We start from the raw sequence: 6,054 nt of genomic DNA, 5'->3' as shown, positions 1-6,054 counted from the left end.
GAAATGAACTTGGAATCGGTGTGGTGCAAATATAATTGAAAATTGGGATAAAACAAGCTGTGATGCTATATCAATTGAAACGGAAACTGTAGTTATCTGTATGTACACACACACTTACATAGTGATTACACTACAATATTTTCGTGGCAAAGGTGTTTAATATAAGACATATTTCATTATGGCCACAGGGCCAGGACTAGGAGAGGGGAACAAGGCACCTGCCTCAGGGGCAAAGTTTAAGGGGCAGCAAAAAACTCAATAATCAAGACAAATAGTATTTTAATGCTATATGTATTTTAAAAATCAAAAATAAATGCAAAAACCATGATGAACAAAATATCCAAATTCTAAATAAACAGAGGATCAGTATTATCAATTTTCTTTCTGCCTCAGGCTCCAGCATGACCTGGCAGAGCCCTGCACAACAGTATGTTTTCTCTTTTTGCTGTCTGTCATCAGTCACAATTTTTAAGTGTTTGATCCTTGGAAGAACTTTGTAAATTATTTTAAGTGTTTACAATGGAATTGGACATTTTGTAAATGAATCCTCTAAATTCTGTTCAAAAGCAATAGAAAACCTTTAATCAGAGTGTTCAACAAGGGTGCCAAAATAAACTTTAACTTTTATCAACTTAAGGTACTATAAACAAAGCTTTCATCAAATTTCAGTTATTTCACACGAGGAAACATTTTCATATATCCCTCAAAAGCAAGGGAGTTGCTGAACAAATTAAGTAATGAGAACGCAAACGGTGGCCAAGATTTAATTTAGAGATTCTCGAATTTTTCTTTGGAATGCCTGGATTTTGGGGAAGAATATTTTGATGGAGTTCCTATCATAAATTGGGAAAATTTATATTTTGTACTTGGATCGAAGGGAAGACAGAGGCTTATGGTTTTGCCGCATTTACAACTGGCAAAATATTAAAAAGAATTATAAAGTCAACTTATATGAGAATTTTATCTTCTCATAATATTTGTTAAAGAAAGGTATTCTAAATGGAAATACACTGCGTGTGAAAATATTGGGGCTGAAATAGTTAACCATTCCTACCTAAAGAAATTAGAATTGAGAATGTCCTCCATTTAGCAGAATCTCCTCTGAGCTTATCAGGTACCTCTGCAGAAAAACTATATTCCTATTAAGAATATTGTAATCTATAGAGAAGAGTCCATGAAGGGTGTCAACAATTTCCATTTTATTAATCATAGTAACTTTGAAGATAATTGCATGCAATTCTTTGAGGGGGAAAAAAGAGACCATATTTCTTTCTATTTTTTGTTTATTTTATTTTATTTTTTAACATCTTTTTGGAGTATAATTGCTTTACAATGTTGTGTTAGTTTAGACCATATTTCTTAAAAACACATATTCTTTAGAAAAATACCAGTGACAGAATATTAGAAACAGATATGGCTAAGAAATTGATTAAAGTACATGAATGTATAACCAAAGTTCTTCTTTTTATGTTACTTTTAATGCTCAGATAATAAACACAAAAGTTTTAAAAAATTTAATGTACATATTAAGTAACAATTTAATACATGATTTTAAAAATAAACTTTATATTTTAGAATAGCTTTATAATTACAGAAAAAAATTACAAAGATGGTACAGAGAGATTCCATGTGTTCTACACCCAGCTTCTCCTGTTATTAACATCTTACATTAATATGCTACACTTGTTATAATTAATCAACCAATATTGATACATTCTTATGAACTAAAGTCCATACTTTATTCAGATTTCCTCAGTTTTTACCTACCGTCTTTTTTTCTGTTCCAGGATTAAAGGTACATACTATCAACATAATTTATCATGGTTGATGTTGTCCTTGATCACCTGGCTGACATAGTGTCTGTCAGGTGACTCCCCTGTAAAGTTACTCTTTTCCCCTTCCCATCCTGCACTCTTTGGAAGGAAGTCACTATGCACAGCCCACACTTAAGGGTTGGGGGCTTATGTTCTCCTTCCTAGAGGGGGGAGTATCTACCTAAATTATTTGGAATTTTTTTTCCACCAGAGATTTGTCTTGTCTTCCTTGTTTATTTATTTATTCAATCATTAATTTATAGCACTATGGACTCATGGATATATGTTTTATGCTTTGGGTTATAATGCAGTACTTCTTTATTTATTTGGTTGCTTACCTTGTTCCAGCTCTGGCCATTCTTTTGGTTGGCTCCTGTGTCTTTCTGATATAGTCCTTGTGTGGTTTTCGTGGGAGCATCTGGATTGTAGCATTTTAGACAACTTGGCAATTATATTTTATATACTGATTGATTTTTAAGGAAGGAAAATTAAGTGTAATCCAGTCTAAGATTTTATCCTTATCCTTGAAAGTGGCTGGAGACCAATCCCACCGGGTAGTGCCCTCTCCAGGGCCTGGGGCCCATGGCCTGAGGAGGATGATACATGGATGTCACCAAGGTTCTGGGACTACCCCAAGGGTTCAGCAAGCCCCCAGCAGCCCTCTGGCTGGCCACAGTCCCTGTGGGAGTCCTGCAGGGCCAGCCCTGGAAAGCCCTGGGAGGTCATTGAGTCCAGCTCCCCAGATCTAGAGATGAGGGGCTGAGGCCCAGAGGGAGCAAGCTGCTTCCTCAGGGTCACAGGGTCCAGGCCAGGCCTTCCCCAAGCCATGCATTACACCATGAAACTCACACTGAAACTGACAGAGGCAGGGCTCCAAACCTGGGCCTCTTTTCCTCCCCTCCCCAGGGCAAGGGGCATTTTAGAGGAGAAATCCCAGGAGAGCCAGGCCTAGGTTTCCTTGGAGTGGATCTCCAGTCACAGCCTCACCCAGGCACTCCCTTCCCAGGAACTGGGCAGTGTGGGTTACCGTTAGGGCCTGCACCCCAATCCTACCTCCCCCATTCACTTACTTTAAGACCTTGGGCAAGTCACTTCACCTTTCTGAGCTTCAGACCCCTTATCTGCAAGTACAGGTAGTATTAATACCTCCCTCGTGGGGTCGGCAAGAGGGTTAAAGGCCCTAACGTGTGTAAAGGGTTTAGGATCCTGACGTGGAAGGTAAGTGGCACATAAACAATAGTTTGTTGTTACTGCATGTTTTATTATTACTAATAAATGCATTCCAAGGGGCACCTCAGTTTTGAAAGTAAATGCTGTGATCATGAAGACAGATGGATTAGCAGTTTGTAAAACCCCCAAACCCAGCCAAACTACGATGGAGGAGGCTGGTAGTGCCCAGAATTGTGACCAAATGGTTCTCTGTGACTTCAGGTGATGAACCTGCTGCAGGTTTGCTGGGGGATCTCATGAAGAGCAATTGAACGGAGTGACTGCTGAGGGTGGGCTGGGGCCGCCTTCCCACCCAGGCCATCCACTGCCGGCACTGCCCGGCCTCCCAGCACGGGGCTCCCCAGCCCTCCCCTCCGCCCTGATCCCAGCTGGGAGGGAAAGGTGACCTCACTGGCTGCAGCTAGGCTGCAAAGGGAGGCTTTGAAGGGACAGCGGCAGATGGCAGCTGCACGCTTGACTGTGCTGGAATGCTGTGTGCATGGAGACGCCTTAGTTACCAAGCGCCCAGTTCTGCAGGCTCTGCACACACCCACACATGCACTTCCACGTGAGGTGGGAAGAATTATGGCCCCCAAAGAATTATGGTGCAAAGATGTCTACATCCTAATTGCAGAACCTGTGAGTATGTTACCTTACTTGGCAAAAAGGGACTTTGCAGATGTGATTAGGGAACTTGAGATGGGGAGATGATCCTGGATTATCCAGGTGGACCTAATGTTCCAGGGTTCTTTACAAAGGAAAGAAGGAGGCAGGAGAGAGAGAGATTTTCTGTTGGCTTTGGAGATGGAGGAAGAGGCCACAAGGTAAGGAGTGCAAGCAGCCTCTGGAAACTGGAAAAGACAAGGAACAGATTCTCCTCTAGAGTCTCCAGAAGGACACAGCCCTACCAACCCATTTTGGACTTTTGACCTCTAGAACTGTAGAATAATTAATTTGTTGTTGGTTTAAGCCACTATGATTTAAACCACTAAATGTTTTAGTACACCTTTTATATTCAGCATCCAGATCGAGAAACAGAATGTTGCCAGCACCCCCAAAACATCAGCCATTCACAGATCACCTTCCTGATTTCTGCCTCGTCCAAGTACCACTACATGCCACCTTTGGCATTTTTCTTACAATTATTTACTTAACATTTTTCTTTAAATATTTACACCTCTACTTAACCGGATCTATTTGAAAAGAAACTTTCTATCACTTTGTTGAAAGTTAAAAACCATTACAATGACCCATTATTTATGGTAAGTATTCTATTTGAAGGCAAGTATAAAAATAATTGTTACTTAATTCCAGCTAGACCCTCCTACCTGCTGGAGGCTCTGGACCTGAGGGCTGCTCTTTATTTAAAAGGGCAGCTAGGGACTTCCCTGGTGATCCAGTGTTTAAGAATACATCTTGCAATGCAGGGGACACCGGATCCATCCCTGGCTGGGGAACTAAGATCCCACATGCCATGGGGCAGCTAGAGAGCCCACATGCCGCAACGAAAGATCCCGAGTGCCGCAACTAAGACCCAACACAGCCATAAATGAATAAATAAATTTTAAAGAAGAATTCTTAAAAAAAAAAAAAGGGCAATTAGCAGAAGGATTTGAGAGGTGTTAAGGACTGACTTGCACCACGCCCAGGCTTTCATTTGTATCTGATCGTAAGGATCGAAAGATAAATGAAAAAGAACTTTAGATAATGCCATTTAATGCCAAGTCTGCGTCTGCCCCTCTCACTTATGTCCCAGGCCACCAGCATTTACCCCCAACTCATGAAAAAGCAGAGGGCTCGTTTCTGACTCCTCTCAGAATGACCTGCAACTCACTAGCTGTGCAAGCCCAGATGGGTGACTTAGCCTCTCTGAGCCACAGTTTCTTCACTAGCAAAGAATGAAAACACAGCTGATTCTCATTATTCGTGGTAGTCATGGTCTGTAAAGCAGTTGGGAACACTGAATACTGAGCCATTATTCCTAGGGAAAATACAGGATTAGGTTTCTTTGAGCCTCTGGTCACATTTTTTCAATTGATCAATACCTAACCTTGTTTTATGTGTATTTCTGTTCAGATACCTTATTTAATATATATTGTTGAAAATGAACATACCTGTTTTCTCTGTAAGGCACATCACAGCCTTCATTCAGTTAGGAATACTAGAAAGCACTCAGCACTATGCTTGGGGCCATTTAAAATAGCAGATTGGGACTTCTCTGGCGGTCTAGTGGTTAAGACACGCTTCCACTTCAGGGGGCATGGGTTGGATCCCTGGCGGGAGAACTAAGATCCCTCATGCCACACCATGTGGCCAAAAAAAAACCAAAAAAACGAAATCACCAACAAAAAGCACAAAATTGTGAAGAGCTCAGCAGTAAACGGACCACGGAAAGGACACGTTAACAGTGCGAGCTGAAACAGGAAGGCGGAGCATCGATCGGCTTGCTGGACTTCAGCTGGGAACATGCACGGGGGGCCACTCTGCGCATGTCCGCCAGCGACCCTGAAGGCACAGTGAGTATTGATTGGGGGTTAAAACACATTTCATTGAGCAGGCGCGTTGGCAAATCTGGGATCCGTGAACAATGAAGATGGAGGGCAGCACCAACTTCCCTGGATCGTCTCGAGTGTTAACAAGGTAATAGAGGCCTTCAGCAGCTTCCCCATGGTGGGTCCTCAACCCAGGGAGTCTTATAGCTTGTTGTTTGCTGCTAGCTGGTTCTGTGGCTTTAATGCATCAGACTCAGGGCGGGGAGGTACCTGCTTTCAAAACGGGGGTGCTCTGAGGCCAAGTGACAGGATGTCCGGGGAAGCCCAGCACCGAGCTGGCACTCAGAGGCTTTGTTGGACCAGACTTGAATTTTCTGCAGCTCCTTTAGTTCAGCCTGAGCAGCCCATGGGTATGCCTGCTCCTGGGCCAGGGATGGTGGAGGATACCCAGGGTAAGTGCTGTGGGCTGGACCCTGAGAGCAAGGGCCTCCTTAAATTTTGCGCTCTGGACATCTCTCCCCTCAAACTGGTGCCGGCCC

This window comes from Eubalaena glacialis, chromosome 2 (genome assembly GCF_028564815.1).
Source record: "Eubalaena glacialis isolate mEubGla1 chromosome 2, mEubGla1.1.hap2.+ XY, whole genome shotgun sequence".
Classification (NCBI taxonomy): domain Eukaryota; kingdom Metazoa; phylum Chordata; class Mammalia; order Artiodactyla; family Balaenidae; genus Eubalaena; species Eubalaena glacialis.
Note: the sequence above shows the minus strand (reverse complement) of the source record.